Source organism: Carcharhinus amblyrhynchos, chromosome 15 (assembly GCF_965287045.1).
Source record: "Carcharhinus amblyrhynchos chromosome 15, sCarAmb.v2.hapA, whole genome shotgun sequence".
Taxonomy (NCBI): domain Eukaryota; kingdom Metazoa; phylum Chordata; class Chondrichthyes; order Carcharhiniformes; family Carcharhinidae; genus Carcharhinus; species Carcharhinus amblyrhynchos.
The window spans coordinates 30249205-30275058 of record NC_137338.1 but is presented as its reverse complement, the minus strand read 5'-3'; the positions used below and the strand labels follow the sequence as shown (position 1 = coordinate 30275058).

The 25854-nt window shown below is 42.8% G+C and overlaps 1 protein-coding gene across 3 annotated transcripts in view; it reads right to left on the bottom strand.

Moving 5' to 3' along the window:
* The window catches only part of erg (ETS transcription factor ERG), a 256496-nt gene that overhangs the window by 178556 nt on the left and 52086 nt on the right, over positions 1-25854 (bottom strand). The window contains exon 1 of one of the 3 annotated variants that reach the window (XM_080203719.1): positions 4308-4379. The exons of the other annotated variants lie outside the window; for them this stretch is intronic. The gene's annotated coding sequence lies outside the window, so the exon portion shown is untranslated. Of the gene's footprint in view, positions 1-4307; positions 4380-25854 lie in introns of those variants that run through there. 3 annotated transcript variants of the gene reach the window in all.

Sequence of the window (25854 nt, the reverse complement as noted above, 5' to 3'; positions counted from 1 at the left end):
TCTCCCAATTCTAGGGAAGATGGGAAAATTATGGCACCTTTATCCCCACCCCTGACTTCCTGCAATAGCAGGCAAGATGGTTAACTGTGGTAAGTTACTGTCGATACTGCTACTGTTCAAAGTTGCTGAACACAAACTGAAACTTTTTTCATCATCCTGACATGATCAAGTCCTTGTTCACAGAATAACTTTTGTATCTTAAATATTTAGGTTAACGGCTGTTTATTGAAGTATTATTGGCCACTTGTATTTTATCATAGAATCAGAGAATCCCTAAAATGCAATAGAGTCTGCATCTACTACAATCCCACCCAAGCCCTCCTCCTGTAACCTTGCATATTTACCCCTGCAAATCCCCTGACATTAGGGTCAATTTAGCATGGCCAATCAACCTAACCTGTACATCTTTGGACTGTGGGAGGAAACAGGGACACCCGGAGGAAACCCACACAGACACAGGGAGAATGTGCAAACTCCACACAGACAGTGACCCAAGGCCAGAATTGAATCTGGGTCCCTGGCATTATGAGGCAGCAGTGTTAACCACTGTGCCACTGTGCCGTCCTAATGTAATGACCTTTATTACACAAAATTTGGTATCATCAGAGTGACAATTCTTTGTCAAATGCCCATAGCAGTACAATGAAAGTGTTTGATATTAGCCTTGATTAGGATTGATTCTTTATTATCACAGTGCAGGTTAGGGAAAGTAAATTGAATAAACCCTAAAACTGGGCAATGGCTATCACACTGGGTGATAAACTGGACCCAACAAATGAATGCAGGCGCCAGGTCAGCTTTGTGCTGCCTGTTTATTACAATGATTTCAATGTGTAACCGATTCTAAATGTGTCATGCATTTGTCTGCAGCAGGTCCAAAATTGTGAGTTCCTCCACCATTCAAAGCCAGCCTACATGGTTTAGAGGGGAGATGTATGGACCTCTGGCTCCAGAATTACTCAAGGTCATTTTTCCATGGACCAGGAAAGTACTGAGAGTTGTGCAGGAAGTGCATCTGTCCTGGGAAGCACCGAGGAATGGAACAATTGAGAGACAGGAGGCTCCAGGGTTTCTGGCCCTGCGCTGGAGATCTCGGTGGAGGACATGGAAAGGAGATGAGCCTTCAGACTGGATTTTCATCTGCAGGAAGGGTAGCAGGAGTTGGGAAACTTCCTGGTTCAGTCCTCCAACCTCAGCGAAAGTGCCAGCAGGTATGGCATTTTCATTCTGTGGTGGAGGTGGGGGTCAGGTGTTAGCAGGACCCAGCTGGGCTCACCAGCCCTAGAAAGAATTCAGATGCAGGGGCTGCCAAGCACCGAGGTAAGCTGTTTAAAAGACCCACAGCAGTGCTCCAGAACTTTATCCCAGTTGTAATAATAACAGTAAAATGTTCATCCCTCATTGCCCTTTCCCATCCATGCTATTTCAATCCCCCCAGCCACCTCATGGTCTTCCCCCATATCCGCACGCCAAACTATGCCCCCACCCACTCCCAAAGGCCCATCACGCTTTCTGTGCCAAGCTATGGTATATTCAACCATTAAATACTCTGTACAGAACAAGTAAATCCTATCGTGACAAATGGGATGTGTTTAAAATGCCTTCAAAACCTATAATTCATTTATACATTTCCACTTCCTTAAAATAATAAATCCTTCAGTGTAACCCAATAAAATTGTCAGTTACCCAGACTCATTAAATTATCGATAGTTGAAACTGTAAGCATTTGAAACTTCTTTGTCTTGTATAATTAAACATTACGCAGTTGACAGAATAGATCCCAGAGCAAGTGCTGTCACAGTATATTTCCTGGGATATGAAACAATGTATTCTTTGGGGTGTGAAACAATGTATTTCCTAGGATGTGAAACAATGTATTTCTGGGATGCAGCAGTTTTAATAGACTGATAGATGTCTGGTCTCTCAGCCATGCGCCCCAGTCTTAGCCTCTCTGTTAACTAATCCCGGATCCATGCCTCTGCCACCTTCAGACTTGACTATCCCAAAGCTTTTCTGGTTGGTCTCATGTCATCCATCAACATTAACTCATCTCAGCCAGCATCAGGATCCACTGAGCCATTATCTCACTGCTCGTACCAAATCCCACTCCTACTCACTGCCCTATATTAACTCCCAGTTCCCCAAACCCTCAGGTTATAATTCACATCCTCATGCTTAGTCACTTGAAAGCCTCGCCTTTCCCTATTCCTTAACTCTCCCCCAGACTGACAACTCACCGAGCACTATGCATCAGACAACTCTGGCTTCTGATGCACCCCCCATCCATTGTATACAGCACTGACAGATGTGCCTTCAGCCGTCCAGGCAATGAGCTCTAGAATTCCCTCCCTAAGCCTCTTTCTGCTGTTTTAAAGTTCTCCTTAAAAATGAATCATTTTGACACAACTTTTAATCACCCTTTTAAACATCTCCTTTCGTTCGGTGCCAACTGTTGTCAGATTTTGCTTCTGTGAATTACTTTCTTTATCTTTATCATAGAAGCATGAAATCAGGCATATTTAAATTGACTTAATGGGCTGCACGTCCAACCTTACTGGCACTTCCTCCTTTACCACCGTGTTCGCCCATCCAAGATCGATGTGAAACAGACATGCTCCACAAAGGTGTGCTTTGGCCTCTCCAGTTAGTGAGGAGGCAAGTGCCAAGCATCCGACAGCACTCTCTTGAGATCAGTGTGGTGGGAGGTGGGTCAATGGCTCTTTGCTTGAGATCAGTGGTGGGGGTAAAGGTGGGTCCAATGGCTCTCTGCTTGAGATTGGTGGTGTCGGTGAGAGGGGGGGAATGGTGGGTCTGATGGTTCTCCGCCAGAGATCAGTGGGGGGCAGGGGGGTTTGCTGCCATTCTGCCTGAGATCAGTGGGAGGGAAGAAGGAGTCTGCTGCCACGCTGCCTGAGATCAGTGGGGGCAAGGGAAGAGAGGCCCGTGATCAGTCTGGGTGGTGGAGGGGGTGGGAGGATAAAAGGGTCAGTAATGTTGGGGGGTGAGGCAATGTCTCTGGGCACCAGGGAGAGGCATTATCCGGACTGGGAGCCATGTGGTAGGGAGGCAGCATTCTATTATTTTTGCTTATGCGCAGTTGGAAGCGCCTATCGGAGCTACAGGGTTTTGCATTAAACTCCACCCACAGGCTTGTACAGCATGATTCGGAATCGCTGATATTTTTTCAGGCAGATTGTGTATGGGGGTGCCAGAGAATGGGTCTAAAAGTTGGATCTGGAACAGTCCCTGATTCAAGTCCGCCCAGCACTTAGAATCAAAATGGTAAAATAGGGCCCTTAGAATGCGTACAGTGCAGAAGGAGGCGATTTGGCCCATCGAGTCTGCACCAACCACAAACCCACCCAGGCCCTATCCCCATAACTCCATGCATTTACCCTAGCTAGTCTCCCTGACACTAAGAGGCAGGTTAGCATGGCCTATCCACCCTAACCTGCACATCTTTGGACTGTGGAAGAAACCGGAGCACCCAAGGGAAACCAACGTAGACACGGAGAGAATGTGCAAACTCCACACTGACCCAAGCCTGGAATCGAACCCCAGTTCCTGTGAGGAAGCAGTGCTAAGCACTGTGCCGCCATGCCACCTATGCTGCTCTTTAGGTGCTCATTTCTGTATCTTGCTCAAATTTTCACCATTCACAACCATACTTTTTATCTCTAACATTCCTAATGTTTCTATCATTCCAGCCTCCTTATCCATGGTGGTGAACTATAACTTCTACAAAAAAAATTGCTCCTGCTGTTACTTTACTTCCTCACACTGACTGATCCCATCAGCTCATGATCGACCAAACTGTTTCTGCTACGCCGGTTAGTCATTGAACTGGCAGGAGTTGAAGTGTACGAAACAAAAACAGCATGTAAAATATACAGAGTGGCAACACAGAAAACGTTTATGAAATGAATTGGGCAGCTAGAGCAGAATGGGCGTTCCCACGATAGGTGCCATGAAGTGGCTCAGCTTGGGTTGTGTAGTTATTGTGAAGTCACACAGAAAAATCCCATTCCAAAAGAAATCTGTTTCGAAAACCGTTTCCTAACTATGGATTCGTCCAGTTTTCACTATCATTTTACAGCAAACGTTCAGTCCAAGGATAAATAGAAGCCCTTTTATTTAACCCAAAAGGGCCAATCTGTTTTTGCACTAGATTATGAAGCGTTATTCTGATTATAGAAAACAGAAAGCAGTAGACGTTTTTCCCTTCCTCCCCCTGAACTCCCTCGCCCACTGGCCTCCCCTATCACACAGCAGAATAACAGTAATCAAGGGAATAACACGGTCTTTACCTTTTGTTGTGAGTGTGGCTGAGAGGAGCAGACAGCTGCAGTTAGTTGGACATCTGGAGTACAGAGTGAGCTGACTGGGCACGTGAAAATGTGTGTATGTGTCTGCCACATCTTGGCAATGACACTCCCCGCCCCCAACTCCCATCCCATAAAACTCACGCAGTATCTGTACAATGTCTGCCCATATTTTTCCCACATGAATACGATGGTTAGATCAGTGAACGTGACCAGGCCACGATTCCTTACCCCCCCCCCCCACAACCACCCCCGGAACGCACCGAGTATAATATGTACGATGCAAGAATATTCCCCAATATTGGAGAGGAGTTGCATTTTTAAATTAATTCCAACTTGGGCTTTACTTCTCCTCTGCCCCAACTCTTAAAGCAAAACAGCTACGGAAGCAGACACTGGTGTGAGCTGGCTATGCATGTTTAGTCCATTCCACTTACTAAAATACAAGTCTTGAGGTTTTCCTTTGTGGCATTTTTTTTTAAATAATTATAGTATGTGGTTCATATTATATACCTTTACTTAAAACTAACATTACAGATCACTACTTAGGAATCTAGGAACCTCTCTGGGTGGAAACCATGCTACACCCACAGAAAACACACTATTTACTGAGTTGAAAACACAGCGGACTTTGAAAAATATACATTTTTTTACTCCAAGTGTTGATTTTTCTTTCACTTCATTTATTTGGAGTTTTTTTTTTGAATTTAGGGAGTTCTTGTTTGAACGAGAAAAAGCACAGGAATCAATTCAAATCATCAGTTTTCATGGGGACATGGTCAACATGGTGGCACAGTAGTTAGCATTGCTGCCTCATAGCGCCAGGGATCCGGGTTCAGTTGGTCACTGTCTGTGTGGAATCTGCGCTTTTTCCCTGTCTTTGCATGGGTTTCCTCCGGGTGCTCCAATTTCCTTCCACAGTCCAAAGATGTGTGGATTGCCATGCTTAATTGCCCCTTAATTTCCCAAAATGTGTGGCTTAGATGGAATAACTGTGGGAAATAAGGCATATGGTGGGCCTGGATAAGATATTTGATCAGCAAATTGGTGCAAACTCAATGGTCCAACTGGCCTTGTTTTGCACTGTAGGGATTTTGTGGTAGTTGAGTGCACTGTTTCATCATAGATGAGGGAACATGGGTCTCTGTCAGTGATCAGACAGAGGAACTGGTTGAGTCAGTAATTGTATTGGAAGAATTGGATGGGTCTGTGTATGTCAGTGAAGGATTTTGGAACTTTTGACACTTGTTTCAGAGAAAACTAAAATATAGAATGAAGCAGAACCCCTGCGGTTTAATCAGAAGCACAGTTGTCAGGCTAACTGCAGTGGTGATGCTTACTGCCTGAACTGATGAGAGAGGGAAATGTCAGTGTTAGCCAGATGAAATGGAACCTTTGTAAGATTATAACTGAAGGAACTGATAAGAGCAAACAATAAGGAAGCAAGGCCTTCCAACTGATAAGAGATTCTTGATGTTTGATAATTAAACTGTGGAAGATTTTTTAAAGGAAGTGGCTTGGAAGGCAAAATGGCACAGTGGATAGCACTACTACTTCACAGTGCCAGGAATCTGGGTTCGATTCCCGGGTTGCACATTCTCCACATGTCTGCGCGGGTTTCCTTCGGGTGCTCCAGTTTCCTCTAATGCTCCAAAGATGTGAGGGTTAGGTTGATTGGCTATGCTAAATTGTGCCTTGGTATCTGACGACTGTGCTTCTGACCAAAAAGAAGGGGTTTTGTTTCATTCTGTATTTTAATTTTCTCTGAAACAAGTGTCAAAAGTCCCAAAATCCTTCACTGACACACACAGACCCATCCAATTCTTCCAGTACAATTACTGACTCAACCAGTTCCTCTGTCTGATCACTGACAGAGACCCATGTTCCCTCATCTATGATGGGTAATGAAACAGCGCACTAAACTACCATAGAATCCTACAGTGCAAAAGCTGGGTCAATAAGTGGGGTTACAGGGATAGGGCCTGGGTGGGATTATTGGTTCAGGCTCAATGGGCTGAATGGCTTCCTTCTGCACTGTAGGGATTCTATGAAGCAATTAAAAAGGGCTCAATGTACAAGAGCCTGCAGGATACGCACAGTCAGCATTAGAACAAGATGGCATATGAAAGGAATCTTCACTTTCTCCCCAAGAATTTGACCAATTCTTTTGCCCTGAGCTGCACTCGCTAGAAAGCGACAACTTCCATGTAAAATTACAGCTTCCTTTCTGAAAGCAGTCAGCCTGTATGTCAAATTAATTTGTTCAAAGTTTGAGAATAGCAACAGCATTCTTAGCTTCTTGTATTCTGGACACAAGAGTAAAGCAATTTCCCATCAGTATTTGTACAGGAGGAACTGTATGGGTCAGTATACAAAGAACAAAGTACAGCACAGGAACAGGCCCTTCGGCCCCCCAGGCCAGTGCTGATCACGTTGTCCTATCTAGACCAACTGCTTATGTCCTTCTATGCCCCATTTGTTCATGTGTCTACCCAGATAAGTCTTAAATGTTGCTGACGTATTTACCTCAAACAACTCACTTGGCAGTACACTCCAGGCCCCCACCACCCTCTGTATAGACAATTTCACCTGAACATCTCCACTGAACCTTTCCCACCTTACCTTGAATTTGTGCCCACCTGTAATTGTCATTTCTGCCCTGGGAAAAAGTTTCCAACTGTTCACCATATCTAAAGCCCTCATAATTTTATAAACATTTATCAAATCGCCCGTCAGCTAACATCTATGCAGGGAGAATAATCCCAGTTCATTCAATCTCTCCTCGTAGCAAATACCGTCCATACCAGACAACATCCTGGTAAAACATTTCTGTACCCCCTCCAAAACCTCCACATCCTTCTGGTAGTGTGGTGACCAGAATTGAACACAATATTCCAAACGTGGCCTAACCAACATTTTACATAACTGCGACATAATTTGGTATCAATCAGTAATGGAGTATTATACAGGGGGAACTGTATGGGTCGGTATCAATCAGTAATGGAGTATTATACAGGGGGAACTGTATGGGTCAGTATCTATCAGTAATGGAGTATTATACAGGGGGAACTGTATGGGTCAGTATCTATCAGTAATGGGGTATTGAACAGGGGGAACTGTATGGATCAGTATCTATCAGTAATGGAGTATTATACAGGAGGAACTGTATGGGTTGGTATCTATCAGTAATAGAGTATTATACAGGGGAAATCTATGGGTTGGTATCTCTCAGTAATAGAGTATTATACAGTAGGAACAGTATGGACAAGTATCTATCAGTAATGGAGTACTATACAGGAGGAACTGTATGGGTCGGTATCTATCAGTAATAGAGTATTATACAGGAAGAACTGCATGGACAAGTATCTATCAGTAATGGAGTATTATACAGGGGAAATCTATGGGTCGGTATCTATCAGTAATAGAGTATTATACAGGGGGAACCGTATGAACAAGTATCTATCAGTAATGGAGTATTACACAGGGGAACTCTATGGGTCGGTATCTATCAGTAATAGAGTATTATACAGGAAGAACTGTATGGACAAGTATCTATCAGTAATGGAGTATTATACAGGGGGAACTGTATGGGTCGGTATCTATCAGTAATAGAGTATTATACAGGAAGAACTGTATGGACAAGTATCTATCAATAATGGAGTATTATACAGGGGAAACTGTATGGGTCGGTATCTATCAGTAATAGAGTATTATACAGGAGGAGCTGTATGGGTCAGTATCTATCAGTAATGGAGTATTATACAGGAGGAACTGTATGGGCCGGTATCTATCAGTAATGGAGTATTATACAGGGGGAACTGTATGGGTCAGTATCTATCAGTAATGGAGCATTATACAGGAGGAACTGTATGGGTCGGTATCTATCAGTAATGGAGTATTATATCAGAGGAGCTGTATAAGTCGATACTATCAGTAATGGAGCATTATACAGGAAGAACTGTATGAGTCGGTATCTGTCAATAATAGAATATTATACAGAAGGAACTATATGGGTCAGTATTGATCAGTGATGGAGTATTATACAGGAGGAACTGTATGAACCATTAAACCATAGAACCCTACAATGCAGAAAGAGGCCCTTCGACCCATCGAATCCACACCAACCACAATCCCACCCAGGCCCTACCCCCATATCCCTTCACATTATACCCACTAATCCCTCTAACCTCAGCTACCCTGGACACTAAGGAACAATTTCTTAGCATGGCCAATCAACCGAACCTGCATATCTTTGGACTGTGGGAGGAAATCCACTCAGATACGAGGCGAATGTGCAAACTCCACACAGACAGTGACCTGAGCCGAGAATCAAACCCAGGACCCTGGAGCTGTGAAGCAACAGTTCTAACCACTGTGCTACCCTATGGGTCGGCATCTATCAGTAATGGAGTATTTTATCAGAGAAGCTGTATAAATCGATATCAGTTAGTAATGGAGTATTATATAGGAGGGATTGTATGGGTCAGTATCTATCAGTAATGGAGTATTATATCGGCGAAGCTGTATAAATCGATATCTATCAGTAATGGAGTATTATATAGGAGGAATTGTATGGGTCAGTATCTATCAGTAATGGAGTATTATATCGGCGAAGCTGTATAAATCGATATCTATCAGTAATGGAGTATTATATCGGCGAAGCTGTATAAATCAATATCTATCAGTAATGGAGTATTATATCGGCGAAGCTGTATAAATCAATATCTATCAGTAATGGAGTATTATATCGGCGAAGCTGTATAGATTGATATCTATCAGTAATGGAGTATTATATCGGCGAAGCTGTATAGATCGATATCTATCAGTAATGGAGTATTATATCGGCGAAGCTGTATAAATCAATATCTATCAGTAATGGAGTATTATATCGGCGAAGCTGTATAAATCAATATCTATCAGTAATGGAGTATTATACAGGAGGAATTGTATGGGTCAGTATCTATCAGTAATGGAGTATTATACAGGAGGAATTGTATGGACCAGTAGCTATCAGTAATACAGTAATATACAGGAGGAAGTGTATGGACCAGCAGCTATCAGTAATACAGTAATATACAGGAGGAAGTGTATATGTCAGTATCAATCAGTACTTGAGTATTATACAGGAGGAACTGTACAGTCAGTATCAATCAGTAATGGAGTATTACACAGGAGGAACTGTATATGTCGGTATCGATCAGTACTTGAGCATTATACAGGAGGAACTGTATGGGTCCGTATCAATCAGTAATGGAGTATTATACAGGAGGAACTGTATGGGTCAGTATCTATCAGTAATGGAGTATTATACAGGGGAACTGTATGGGTCGGTATCAATCAGTAATGGAGTATTATACAGGAGGAACGGTATGATCAGTTTCAATTAGTAATAGAGTATTATACAGGACGAAGTCGATGGGTCAGTATCAATCAGTAATGGAATATTATGCAGGAGGAACTGTATGGGTCAGTATCAACCAGTAATGGAGTAATGTACAGGAGGAACTGTACGGGTCAGTATCTATCAGTAATGGAGTATTATACAGGAGGAACTGTATGGGTCAGTATCAATCAGTAATGGAGTAATATACAGGAGGAACTGTATGGGTCAGTATCTATCAGTAATGGAGTATTATACAGGAGGAACTGTATGGGTCAGTATCAATCAGTAATGGAGTAATATACAGGAGGAACTGTATGGGTCAGTATCAATCAGTAATGGAGTATTATACAGGAGGAACTGTATGGGTCAGTATCTATCAGTAATGGAGTATTATACAGGAGGAACTGTATGGGTCAGTATCAATCAGTAATGGAGTATTATACAGGAGGAACTGTATGGGTCAGTATCAATCAGTAATGGAGTATTATACAGGAGGAACTGTATGGGTCAGTATCAATCAGTAATGGAGTATTATACAGGAGGAACTGTATGGGTCAGTATCTATCAGTAATGGAGTAATATACAGGAGGAACTGTATGGGTCAGTATCTATCAGTAATGGAGTAATATACAGGAGGAACTGTATGGGTCAGTATCTATCAGTAATGGAGTATTTTACAGGAGGAACTGTATGGGTCAGTATCTATCAGTAATGGAGTAATATACAGGAGGAACTGTATGGGTCAGTATCTATCAGTAATGGAGTATTCTACAGGAGGAACTGTATGGGTCAGTATCTATCAGTAATGGAGTATTATACAGGAGGAACTGTATGGGTCAGTATCTATCAGTAATGGAGTATTATACAGGAGGAACTGTATGGGTCAGTATCTATCAGTAATGGAGGAATATACAGGAGGAACTGTATGGGTCAGTATCTATCAGTAATGGAGTATTATACAGGAGGAACTGTATGGGTCAGTATCAATCAGTAATGGAGTATTATACAGGAGGAACTGTATGGGTCAGTATCTATCAGTAATGGAGTATTATACAGGAGGAACTGTATGGGTCAGTATCTATCAGTAATGGAGTATTATACAGGAGGAACTGTATGGGTCAGTATCAATCAGTAATGGAGTATTATACAGGAGGAACTTTATGGGTCAGTATCTATCAGTAATGGAGTATTATACAGGAGGAACTGTATGGGTCAGTATCAATCAGTAATGGAGTATTATACAGGAGGAACTGTATGGGTCAGTATCAATCAGTAATGGAGTATTATACAGGAGGAACTGTATGGGTCAGTATCTATCAGTAATGGAGTATTATACAGGAGGAACTGTATGGGTCAGTATCTATCAGTAATGGAGTAATATACAGGAGGAACTGTATGGGTCAGTATCTATCAGTAATGGAGTATTTTACAGGAGGAACTGTATGGGTCAGTATCTATCAGTAATGGAGTATTTTACAGGAGGAACTGTATGGGTCAGTATCTATCAGTAATGGAGTATTATACAGGAGGAACTGTATGGGTCAGTATCAATCAGTAATGGAGTATTATACAGGAGGAACTGTATGGGTCAGTATCTATCAGTAATGGAGTATTATACAGGAGGAACTGTATGGGTCAGTATCTATCAGTAATGGAGTAATATACAGGAGGAACTGTATGGGTCAGTATCTATCAGTAATGGAGTATTATACAGGAGGAACTGTATGGGTCAGTATCAATCAGTAATGGAGTAATATACAGGAGGAACTGTATGGGTCAGTATTAATCAGTAATGGAGTATTATACAGGAGGAACTGTATGGGTCAGTATCAATCAGTAATGGAGTAATATACAGGAGGAACTGTATGGGTCAGTATCTATCAGTAATGGAGTATTATACAGGAGGAACTGTATGGGTCAGTATCAATCAGTAATGGAGTATTATACAGGAGGAACTGTATGGGTCAGTATCAATCAGTAATGGAGTATTATACAGGAGGAACTGTATGGGTCAGTATCTATCAGTAATGGAGTATTATACAGGAGGAAGTGTATGGGTCAGTATCTATCAGTAATGGAGTAATATACAGGAGGAACTGTATGGGTCAGTATCTATCAGTAATGGAGTATTTTACAGGAGGAACTGTATGGGTCAGTATCTATCAGTAATGGAGTATTTTACAGGAGGAACTGTATGGGTCAGTATCTATCAGTAATGGAGTATTATACAGGAGGAACTGTATGGGTCAGTATCAATCAGTAATGGAGTATTATACAGGAGGAACTGTATGGGTCAGTATCAATCAGTAATGGAGTATTATACAGGAGGAACTGTATGGGTCAGTATCTATCAGTAATGGAGTAATATACAGGAGGAACTGTATGGGTCAGTATCTATCAGTAATGGAGTATTATACAGGAGGAACTGTATGGGTCAGTATCAATCAGTAATGGAGTAATATACAGGAGGAACTGTATGGGTCAGTATTAATCAGTAATGGAGTATTATACAGGAGGAACTGTATGGGTCAGTATCAATCAGTAATGGAGTAATATACAGGAGGAACTGTATGGGTCAGTATCTATCAGTAATGGAGTATTATACAGGAGGAACTGTATGGGTCAGTATCTATCAGTAATGGAGTATTATACAGGAGGAACTGTATGGGTCAGTATCTATCAGTAATGGAGTATTATACAGGAGGAACTGTATGGGTCAGTATCTATCAGTAATGGAGTATTATACAGGAGGAACTGTATGGGTCAGTATCTATCAGTAATGGAGTAATATACAGGAGGAACTGTATGGGTCAGTATCAATCAGTAATGGAGTATTATACAGGAGGAACTGTATGGGTCAGTATCAATCAGTAATGGAGTAATATACAGGAGGAACTGTATGGGTCAGTATCTATCAGTAATGGAGTATTATACAGGAGGAACTGTATGGGTCAGTGTCTATCAGTAATGGAGTATTATACAGGAGGAACTGTATGGGTCAGTATCAATCAGTAATGGAGTATTATACAGGAGGAACTGTATGGGTCAGTATCTATCAGTAATGGAGTAATATACAGGAGGAACTGTATGGGTCAGTATCAATCAGTAATGGAGTATTATACAGGAGGAACTGTATGGGTCAGTATCTATCAGTAATGGAGTATTGTACAGGAGGAACTGTATGGGTCAGTATCTATCAGTAATGGAGTATTGTGCAGGAGGAACTGTATGGATCAATACTTATCAGTAATGGAGTAAACAAGTCAGGAAAATTTAATGTTTTGAATAAGTTACAGATGACCAGATAAAGGAAATCTGCTGTGGTGTTGAAATGATGTGGTGTGAACACTCGGCAGAGGGAACAATGCGTAAAACCAGAATCAATGGGCCTGGGTGTGCCTCAATTAAATTAGACCTGAAGAGTGAACCTATGTATCAGGCTGACGCTGGAAATCAGGCACTGGGCCTCTCAGATCCAGAAGAGAAGGTTGGATCTTGTGACAGGATGTAGGTGTGGCCGGAAGGATTGGGGATTGAAATTGTGACACCTCCTGGGTTTTTTCACTTAAAAATAATTTTGAAAATTTGCCATTTGTTTGGCTGACATGTCGGCTGCTGACAAAGCCTGAGTGGGGTAGGCCGGCATCATTGAAATGACGAATGGATCTCTCAGCAGTTTGCTGTTTTCATTGGAAAAGCTCATTGAAAGCTGTCCACAAATTCTGAACACTCGCCAATTATTTAGTGTTTTACTTTGGCCTGTGGCTTATTGTCTGTGCACTATGTTAATATATCATGGAAACCAGCCATTAAGCAAAGGAAAAACACGTCTGCACCAAAAGGAAAGGGAAATCAAGAGAGAATCTCATCTCTTAAAGTTGCCCTTTTCTGCTGGCTTCAGTTAAGAGTACGTCCCATCTGCTACTATTTTTTTATTAGAATTCTATTAACAAAAAATTTTTTACACACCCGAAATGTTCCAAAATGCTTAACAGCCAATGAAGCACTTTGGAAATGTAGGGAGTAATTTTAACTCCCAAAATTTGGATGGCTTTGAAATACTTAGAAACTAAAATTTGTAAAAATTTCAAAACTGAATTTAACACATCCACTTCCAGGTGGCAGGTCACTGGGCAGACAATTAGTCTACCCCCCAGGAGATGGGTCAGTAACTGAATTAGGGTGGCACGGTGGCACAATGCTTAGCACTGCTGCCTCGCAGCTCCAGGGACCACGGTTTGATTCCGGCCTTGGGTCATGGTCTGTGCAGAGTTTACACATTCTTCCCGTGACTGCGTGGGCTTCCTCTGGGTGCTTCGGTTTCTTTCCACAGTACAAAAATGTGCGGGTTAGGTTGATTAGCCATGTTTTAGTCTATGCATAGGTTAGAGGGATTTGAGGGGAAATATATATGTGGTGATGGGGCTTGGGTGGGATTGTTAGTGCAGACCCAATGGGCCAAAACGCTTCCTTTTGCACTGTAGCGATTCTATGATTCTATGAAATTTTCTGAGGAGGCCATATTTTTAAAACGTTTGTATTGTACCTGATGTTGGCCAGATTTCCTGGCTTGGGAAATGGAGGTAAAAGGAGGTGATAGATTCCATTTACAGCAGAGCTTGTGGTCCAGCAGGAACAGGAGTGTATCCTCCAGGCCTCACAAACAAACCTCTGCACACATCTCACGATACTCCAAACCATCCCCTGGCAATCTCTCCCTCCATTCTCCCCAAACTTCACAATCTTATGCCAACAATTGCTCTCCCTTACTATCTCTTCCTTCGCTCCGTTTCACAGCTGTGACCGAGTGTCATTGGTTTTCCCATCCAAGACACCAACATTCCTAGAGGCAGGCTCTCAATTGGCCATTTCCAAGATCATCATCTTATTAAAGATAGATGGTGAGATTTAGATGCTACCAGCCCAGCCAGGAGGTCAACAGGATAGCTCCACTGAGAGAGGTAGAGGCAGAATGGGCACTGCAGTGGTATGCTGCACGGGGTTAAACTAAATTCATAAATTAGAAAGGCCAGACTGGAGAAACTTCGAACGGGCTGCAGGAGAGGCTTGCCCTACTCATGATCCCTTCACCCAGTGTGGAGATACCAACGTTGGACTGGAGTGGGCACAGTAAGAAGTCTCACAACACCAGATAAAAGTCCAACAGGTTTATTTAGAATCATGAGCTTTTGGAGCATTACTCCTTCCTCAGGTGAGTGGAGTCTACTCATTGTCCATACTGTCCTTCCAGGAGCCCCTGCCACTTTAACCCTCCACGCTGGGGCTGGGAAAGTCTGGGTTACTTTCAACAATCATACTAATTTTGAATGGCAATGTACCTTTTCATGTGGACCGTTAGGCCACAAGAAGCAGGGCTGGGCACCATTTCATTCAAAGCTGGGTTCCCTAGTCTTACCTTCAAAGTTCATCCAGTCCAATTCGAGCCATAATTTTTTTTTAGAGAGAGAAAAATTCTATCTGTCTGGCGGTTGCATTCACAGGCTTGATGTAAAATGCTGCAGAAAACCACTGGAATGAACTGGGAGCAAGTTGGGACTTTCTGAGAACATTCACAGATCTGCTTTTCATCGAACGAGAGTTGACGGTATTTCAAGTTCTGGAATTAATTATACAACTGACTGAATAGTTTGACAAGTGCGATATTAAAGTGAAATATAATCTGGTCCTCTGAAGGGTGCTTTAATTCTCATTTTAATGGCCCAAATCCAGCCGGTTCTCCTCCAACCTCCCCCTAATACACCACCACCCCCGCCTCCCTTCAATCCCACTCCCCCACTTCCAGATGGTTGATAGACCAAAGTGCAAGACCAATACCTGGACTGCAGGTGGGATGGAATGTTCACTGGCATTTCTGACATTAAACAGGGTTGTTCAAATGAGGAATCAGGAGTACTCAGCTCGTTTCAACTACATTTAGCTTTACGCATCGGTTCATTTGACTAATGCACCTTCCATGGACCCCACCACTTAGAAGGATATAGGTGACAGGTGCATGGGAACACTATCACATACAAAATCCGCAACAGCCACACTGACACACACACATACACACTGACACCAACACTCACACTGACACCGACACACACACACACCACCCTGATACACACACAGACACACACACATCGACATACATACTGACATTCACACACACACACTGACACCGACACGCACGCACACACACACACACACACACACACACACACACGCACACACACACACACACACACACACACAGACACCAACACTCATACTGATTCCGACACACACACATCAACACACGTATCCACATTCACACACACACACACACACACACACACACACACACACACACACACACACACACACACACACACACACACACACACACACACACACACACACACACACATTGACACTAACACTCACACCGATACTGACACACACACACACACCCTGACACACACATCGACACTCACACACATCGATGCACATACCAGCATTCCCACACAGACGCAGACACACAGCAGACACACAAACACAGCAGACACACACGCACACACCACACACACACTTTAAAGTTTATTTATTAGTGGTACAGGTAGGCTTACATTATCACTGCAATGAAGTTATGTGAAAGTTCCCTAGTCAACACGAGCCGGTGCCTGTTCAGGTCAATGCATCTAACCAGCATGTCATGCAGACTGTGGGAGGAAACCGGAGCACCTGGAGGAAACCCATTCAGACACAGAGAGAATGCGCAGACTCCACACGGACAGTGACCCAAGTTGGAAATCGAACCCGGGTTATGTGAGGTTATGGGTCACAATCCTGGAACTCCCTCCCTAACTGATGCCATGGACTGATGTGACACTGCCATAGGCTGCAACAGTTCGTGAAGAAGGCTGGATGGCAGCTGAAAATAGGAAACAAATATAACTCTTTCCAGCATCCCTCACTTTCAAAGAATGAGTAGACTGTTGACGCTAGAATGGTAAAGTTACATCATGACTCTGCGATGTCCTGCTAGAATGACTCTGTTGGATAGCTCAGTTGGAAAAAGCAGTATCCTGAACACTACCCACAAAGCATCTCGGAGCTCCGATATTGGAACCTATGCTGTTAATAAATCTCAGCCGGAGCAGCAGGAAAGAATACTGCACTGACAGTCTGGACTCAAGTATGAATAATGGAGAGTTGACTTGGGGGGGTGGTAGCAGAGAGCCGCAGTCACCCAGCAAATGCTGGGGTGGTAAAAAATGAGAAAGAAGGAAAACAATTAATGAATAAACCAAAATTATTAGACGGCAAACTACAAGCGGAATGCATTCAGTCACATACATGTGAATTCGAACACAATATTCTTTAATCATGTTTCAAGCAATCGGTTATGGCAATAATTTTAATGACAGTGCTGACTGCACACTTTCTCCATTATTGTGCCATGTTTTTGCATGATGTTCTGATTTGTAAATTATAACAAATTCAGAACTTCTGATAAGTTGGGATCTGAGGTTTATTTTTGTTTCAATCATTTTTCTTCATACAGGCACGTTTGACCAATACCTTCTACACACAATGCCTTCCAAAGCTGTCAATGTGCAGACTCTCCTGTTTCCAATTAAAAGACTCAGACAAGAGTATGTGGCACATGAGAGAATGCAACAACTCTGCTCGAAGTGTCATATAATGAAGTAAAAGAAAGCAGCAGTAAGAAAGTGGGGAAGATGTTTCCACCAGTAGGAGAGGCTAGGATCCATGGGCACAGTCTCAGGATAAAGGGACAACCCTTTAGAACAGAGGTAGTGAAGGATTTCTTCAGCCAGAGGGTGGTGACTCTATGAAATTCATTGCTGCAAGACGGTGGAGGCCAAGTCATTGAGTGTATTAAGACAGAGATAGATAGGTTCTTGATTGATCATAGGATCAAAGGTTATGGGGTTGAGAAATTTATCAGCAGATCATAGAATATACTGTGCAAAAGGAGACTATTTGGCCCATCGGGCCTACACCAACAACAATCCCACCCAGGACGTATCCCTGTAACCCCATATATTTATTCTCCTAATCCCCCTGACACTAAGGGGAAATTTAGCATAACCAATCAATCTAACCCGCACATCTTTAGACTGTGGGAGGAAACCCACACAGACACATGGAGAATGTGCAAACTCCACACATACAGCCATGATTGAATGGCAGACTCGATGGACCGAACGGCCTAATTCTGCTCCTATATCTTATGGTCTTGAGATTATTTTCAGGTGAGACAAGAGAAGGAAGGAAGGGGATAGATAGAATCACACAGCACAAAAGCAGACCATTTTGCCCGTGTTCGATCTTCATTATTCAGCTAGTCCCATTGTCCTTTTTCCACAGCATCCTACATTTATTTTCCCCTTCAAATATTTACCTAGTTTGCTTTCAAAAGACACCATTGAACCTGCTCCCACCATTCATTCAGATAGTGCATTTGCACCATGACAACTTGCTGCATGTTGACAAAAAAATCTCCTCATCTTCTGGTCTTCTGGCCAATGATCTTACATCTGACTCCACTGGCAATGGACCTTTCTCCCAATTGGAATCACTTCTCCTCATCTTCTCTATGAAAACATCTCATAACTGGGAAGATGGAGGAGAAAGGAGAGAGAGAGAAAGAAGAGACGATTATGGGTAGAGAGGGAAAACAAGATAAAGGGAAAAGAAAGGGATCACAAGAGATAGAGAAAGAGTGGTGAGTAAGTGAGAGTGGGAAGAACAGGAAGAGGAAGAGAGAAAGAGAATGGGATTGGAGAAAGGTAAGAGGGCTAGCAGAGAAGTGGAAGAGAAATTAGGGACATAAAGGAGCAAAGAGTAGGATGGAGTGTTTGCATCAGAGAAATGGCTGGGTTAATAAGGTGAGAGTGAGAGGGGCAAATAGAAAATAAAAGAGAATTTCAAAATGAAGGAGTGGTCAGCAGTGCTGCCTCACAGCGGCAGAGACCGGGGTTCAATTCTGGCCTTGGCTGTGTGGAGTTTGTACATTCTGTCAATTTCTGCGTAGGTTTCCTCCAGGTACTCCGGTTTCCTCCCACAGCCCAAAGATAAATTGCCCCTTAGTATCCCAGGATATATGGTTTAGGGGATTAGCAGGGAAAATATGTGGGTCTATGGGGATAAGGCCTGGATGTGATGCTCTGTTAGAGAGTCAGTGCAGACACAATGGGCTGAATGGCCTCCTTCGGCATGATAGGGATTCTATGATTCTATGAGCATGGTAAAAGGACTCATCTTAAAGGATTAAAAGTGAACAAAACATCCTGGAAAATTAGCACATATGTTTTTATCTGTTGCCCTCTGCCCTGTTCTAACTCGTGACCTATATGTCAGACCTAATTATCCTCACACTGCCAGAAAACTATTAAATCAATTTAACAACGAGTTTATCTGCTCAGCAAATATTAATTAATGTAAAAAAACATTTTACAATTAAGTGAAGTATAGCTACTGCCTAAACGAAACCTATCTCCCCTAAATCTCAAATTGCACACACACAATGCATACACACATATGTCCATATAATATAAAGTCAATTGTTGCTCAGAACAAAAGTAATTCGCCAAGAAAAGCTTTGCTTGTATCAGGGGTTGTTCTAATCCATAATTTACTTTTCCATTGTTAAAACTCTGAAGCTGACACACACAAACCACATACTTCAAACTGCAGAAGCACAGTCACTTCTTTTAAAACTGTGAAGCCAAATATTTAGCAATTAGAGCTTTTGTTCAGGCAATCCAAACTTTCATGCCAGTACTTTCTACTCACTTCAGTAGAAGGGAAAAAAAACATTTACCTTTCATTGGAATAGAAGTGAGCATGGAATCACTAAAAGGTTACTTGTCTCATCAAGCTCTGCCCCACAGATACTAGGGCATTATGCACCCAACCAATCATAGCCTCCTCTCCCAACCCAATTAAAAACCTGAGAAAGACTTCTGCATAAAAACTCGCAAATTCCCAAAGCCAAACTTCAAAATGTCCCTCTGCCTTCACATCTCCATCCTCAAGCTCAAAACACAATATCTTGCCTTCACCCAACAGACAGGAACCATAGTAACGTGTGCATGTTCTGTATTTGATTGGCTCATGTGACACCTAGCCCGAGGCCCTCGTATCTTTACCTGTTCCTTATTTGGTTCCTTTATTGAGAGGGTTAATTAATTGTAAGGCTTTTGCCAGGGAGCTGCTCCATTTGACTTGCTAACAATGATAATTTTGTAATTCGCAGGGATTCAGCTCCCCCTCAATCACATAAGTCTACACAATGGTGTGAAAGCAAGTCGTTAATCACAAGCATTGGCCATGCTGGCTATTCTGTGTAGAACAAAGAATTCCTTCCTCTCCTATGAAATGTCAGGTATTATCCTGTGCATACTTAACCCATTCATATCACACTTCGAATTTAAATCTTTAATGGAGACGGGGAGGGGGGACAGGACCTAGAAGGGGTGAACAATTTCAAAAATCTGAGTTCAGCTCTAACCTACCAGTTTTAATGGAGAGGGGTTGGGAGAGAATAACTAACCTGCCCATAAGAGGCAGGCAGCATTCTTATTTTATTCATTTGTGGGACATGGGCATCACTGCTGGCCAGCATTTATTGCCTATCCCTAGTTGCCCTTGGATGGCAGTTAAGAGTCACATGTAGGACAGACCGGGTAAGGATGGCAGATTTCCTTTCTTAAAGACATTAGTGAACCAGATGGGTTTTTACAACAATCGTCAATGCTTTCATGGTCACCAGTAGATTCATAATTCCAGATTTTTTTATTGAATTGAAATTCCACCGTCTACCATTGTAGGATTCAAATCCAGGGCCCCAGAACATTTACATAGTTTCTGGATTAATAGTCTAGCGATAATACCACGAGGCCATCACCTCCCCGATAAATGTTACCATATTAAATATGTTAATGTGCTTTATGATTTGTTTTGATTTGATTTGATTTATTATTGTCACATATATTAGTATATCATGAAAAGTATTGTTTCTTGCGTGCTATACAGACATAGCATACTGTTCATAGAGAAGGAAAGGAGAGGGTGCAGAATGTAGTGTTACAGTCATAGCTAGAGTGTAGAAAAAGATCAACTTAATGCAAGGTAGGTCCATTCAAAAGTCTGATGGCAGCAGGGAAGAAGGTATTTTTGAGTAAGTACATGACTTCAGGCTTTTGTATTTTTTCCTGATGGAAAAAGGTGGAAGAGAGTATGTCCGGGGTGCGTAGAGTTCTTAACTATGCCGGCTGCTTTGCTGCAGCAGCCGGAAGTGTAGACAGAGTCAATGGATGTGAGGCCGGTTTGTCTGATGGATTGGGCTACATTCACGACCTTTTATAGTTTCTTACGGTCTTGGGCAGAGCAGGATCCGTACCAAGCTGTGATACAACCAGAAAGAATGCTTTCTATGGTGTAACTGGTGAGAGTCGCAGCTGATATGCCAAATTTTCGTAGTTTTCTGAGGGAGTAGAGGCATTGATGGGCTTTCTTAACTATAATAGTTCTTAACTATAATATCGGCATGGAGGGACTTGAAGCTTATGACCATTCCTGCTTCATCCCGGTTAATGTAGACAGAGGCATGTTCTCCTCTATGATTCCTGAAGTCAATGACAATCTCTTTTATTTTGCTGACATTAAGAGAGAGATTATTGTCATTGTAACAGTTCACCAGATTCTCTATATCATTCCTGTACTCTGTCTCGTCAATGTTTGAGTCCAACCCACTACGATGATATCATCAGCAAACTTGAAAATTGAGTTGAAGGGGAATTCAGCTGCACCATCAAAGATGTGTAAGGAGTATAGTAGGGGGCTGAGAACACAGCTTTGTGGGGCACTGGTGTTGAGGATGATCATGGAGGAGGTGTTGTTGTCTATCTTTACTGATTGTGGCCTGTGAGTTAGGAAGTTCAGAGTCCAGTCACAGCGGGAGGAGCCAAGGCCCAGGCCATGGAGTTTAGAGATGAGTCTTGTAGCAATGATGGTGTTGAAGGCTGAGCTGTAGTCTATAAATCAGAGTCTGACATAGTGCCCTTGTTATCTAGGTGTTACAGAGTTGAGTGCGACGCCAGAGTGATGGCGTCTGCTGTGGATCTATTGCGGCAGTAGGCAAACTGTAGTGGATCCAGGCAATCCAGGAGGCTAGAATAAATTTGTGCTGTGACTAACTTTTTGAAGCACTTCATAATGATGAATGTCAGAGCCACCAGATGATAAGGCAATGGGAAAATTGAATAGCAAAAATGGCTGAATGCAACAGAGAAATGCTTCTCCAGCACTGCCTGGGCCAGAGGAACAGGAGCACTTCCCCTAAGCCCCTGGTTAGTCTTCTTTCCCTAAGCTGAAACCTTACAACCAACAATCTCTCCCATCCACAATCTTCCTCCAAACTCACAATCCCTCTGACCCTGTTCCCCCCTCCCCCCGCAATCCCCATCCAATGACCCTCCTGACTATCTGTCCCATAGCTGCACTGTTCCTGTGACTTAGTTTCTCTGTGGAAATAGCAGATAGAAAAATGACAACATCACAATGACAATCGTCTAGGTTTTAATGTCTCCCTTCACTTAAGACCTGCTCATTTTAAGCCTGTGGCACTCATTCCAGTGGAATGCTATTGAAGGGAAGTCTGCAGTAGGGATTTCCCCATTAAAGTACCATAGGGAAGATCCGGATTTGTTCTTAAACATAACAGTATAATTATAGCATAATGATGTGTATATGGGAGAAGGAATAACTCCCAAGGTTAGCAGACGAAATTCTCATTAAGGGATTTTGGTGACACCAATGATTGGAGTTCCAGTGGTTTTATAATCAATGTTGATGTTCCTGCAAGTTACTGTCTTTCACCCACTGCATTTCATTATGTTATTCACTATGGGGTTGTGATTGTGTGTGTGATTGTGAGTGTGAGTGTGTGTGTGTGTGTGTGTGTGTGTGTGGGGGGGCGGGGGGGCAGTGTTGGCAGGGATGTGGGTGGATGGGGATTGGGGGAGGGTCAGTGGAAGTGTGTACACTGGTGGATGGCATCACATTTAGCATGCTCCATGAACTTGTGTTGGTATCTTCACTGAAGGATTAGCAGCCTTGACATAACCACTGCACATTTCTAAAGTGATAATAGGACATTTGTGATGCTAAATATAGCTGGGTATTTTTAGCTGAAAAGAATTGGCCTTTCACTCTTGATGACAAAAATTGCTTCAAGTCACAGTATAATTTTATGGTTGCAACATTGTGCAGTGTGAATGCTCATTTACTATTCAAATAGGGATATTAAAAGTTACAAAACAAGTAGAGAAGAGATAGATGAGCCATGATCTAACTGAATGGTGGAACAGGCTCAAGGGGCCAAATGGCCTACTCCTGTCCCTGTGTATCCACTATGAGCTTGGACAAGTCACTCTACCAATAAAGATGCGTGAGTAAAATCTAGTAGCAAAAAAATTCTGCTCATCAAGACTATTACTTACGGGGCGAAAAACTGCAGCAGGCGACGGTGCAGAGGGACCTCGGGGTCCTTGTGCATGAGTCGCAAAAACCCAGCTTGCAGGTGCAGCAGGTGGTCAGGAAGGCGAATGGGATGCTGGCCTTCATAGCGAGGGGGATTGAATATAAAAGTAGGGAGGTCTTGCTGCAGCTGTATAGGGCATTGGTGAGGCCGCAGCTGGAGTACTGTGTGCAGTTTTGGGCGCCGCACCTGCGCAAAGATATTTTGGCCTTGGAGGGAGTGCAGAGGAGGTTTACTAGGCTGATACCGGAGTTGAGCGGGTTGAACTATGAGGAGAGGCTGAATAAACTAGGCTTGTACTCGTTGGAGTTTAGAAGAATGAGGGGAGATCTCATTGAGACGTATAAGATGATGAATGGGATGGATAGGATAGAGGTGGAGAGACTCTTCCCACTCAGAAAGGACAGTAGGACTAGGGGGCACAGCCTCAAGATAAAGGGGGGGGCGTTTTAGAACGGAGTTGAGGAGGAACTTCTTCACTCAAAGGGTGGTGAATCTCTGGAATTCTCTACCCGTTGAAGTGGTGGAGGCTGCCTCGCTAAATATTTTCAAGAAGCGGGTTGATGGGTTTTTGATAAGAGAGGGATTAAGGGTTATGGGGAGAGGGCCGGAAAGTGGAACTGAGCCACGACAGATCAGCCATGATCTTATTGAATGGCGGGGCAGGCTCGAAGGGCTAGATGGCCTACTCCTGCTCCTATTTCTTATGTTCTTATTAAGAAAAGAGAGTGGGAATTTCCTGAACATAGGATTTTTAAAAAAATTATGATATAGCGAGTCTGATGCTGATGGGGGAGTTTGATGGTAAAAGTGATTGAGGTAGACAAAGAATGATCTTTCTAAAGAGCCTAGCAATATGGTTGAATGTGCCACCATCAAAGACATCCATGGCTTGACAACAAAATTAACATGGTTGCCAATGCCTTGTTAGGGCCTATTAACTGAAGAGAGATCCACTATGATAAAAAAGTTCCATTGGTTATGGCCTTCTGAAGAGTAATAATTAAAAACCCATTTTCTAGGGTTGAAAGCTGTACAATAGAGGTCTGGCACAAATAGAGTTAATGTGGGACTGAGTATAGTAATGCTTAGTGACATAAGAGAACACATGCCCTGCACCTCAGTCTTGATTAGAGCCATGTTCACAAGCAAACATGGAGGCAGCTCCTAATTTGAATCCTTTACTGCACGCATTATATTTTCGGAGTGGCATGGGGGCACAGTGGTTAGCACTGTTGCCTCACAGCATCAAGGACCCGGGTTCTGATTCCCAACTTGGGTCAGTATCCGCGCAGAGTCTGTACGTTCTCTCCGTGTCTGCATGGGTTTCCTCCGGATCCTCCAATTTCCTCCTGGAGTCCGGAAGATGTGCTGGTTAGGTGCATTGGCCATGCTAAGTTCTCCCTGAGTATACCCGAACACGCGCCGGAGTGCGGTGACTAGGGGATTTTCACAGTAACTGCATTGCAGTGTTCATGTAAGCCTACTTGTGACACTAATAAAAAAAACATAGCCCTTAATAGTTAATAAATGCATACAATTAATCTACTTAAGACTATGAAGAGTTCATTGAGATCTACCAAATGAGTATCCAACACCCTACAATACAAGCTGAAACAAACAATTAGAAAATTCAGGGGAATGAGCACAGTGATCCTTGCTTCTTTTCTACCCTTCTCTCTGTGGATTTTTTTTATCTTTCCTTTGTACCTCTGTGTGGCTGATACCAAACTTGAAGAATGCAGGCGCTTTGAACTACGATATGGGTACAGCCTGCTCTGAAAAGTACGGCTATCTTTGATATGGCAGCAAGTATGTTATCCACCACTCTTTTCTTTCATATTTCTTGTGCCCAGCTTTCTGCCCTTCTCACTTGAGGATTTTGCAGCTCAGAAACATCAGTTTGTATTTATATAGTTTCATTAACAAAAAGGAGACATCAGCAAGTGTTTAACAGCATTGTTACCAAACTGTTTCACTGAAATTTTATTTAGCTTTCTGATGCCTTATCAAGTGGTCTTCCCTCATCTGTGGAGTATATGCAGCAAATCTCACCAGGAGGCGTCGTCACGGCTATGATTGATTTCATTAGTCACACATACACACACTCAGATACACGCAGGAACAAACACAGGTGCACACGTAGATATACACAGACATAGACACATGCAAACAGACACTGGCATATTCATAGAGGCAGGAAAAAGCAAAGTACTGTTGGAAGTCAGAGAAAAGTCTGACAACACCAGGTTTTAGTCCAACCGATTGGATTAATCAGTTGGACTAAAACCTGGTGTTGTCAGACTTTTTACTGTGTTTACCCCAGTCCAACGCCGGCACATCCACAACAGGAAGTCAGAGACACAGATACACAGACACACACTCACAAAGGCACATACAGCACTACACAAAGGAGTGAATAATACAGGTGGCAGATGCTCACCCCTTGTCCCACTTCCCCCAATCCCAGGCAGTAAAGTCAGTGTGGGGCTGAACATCTCCACACGAATCTCCCCATAGCTACAATGAGCTACAGGCAGACTAAACATGGGAAGTGCAGGACTTCCGCTATGCATAGGGAGGAAGTCCTGCCCTCT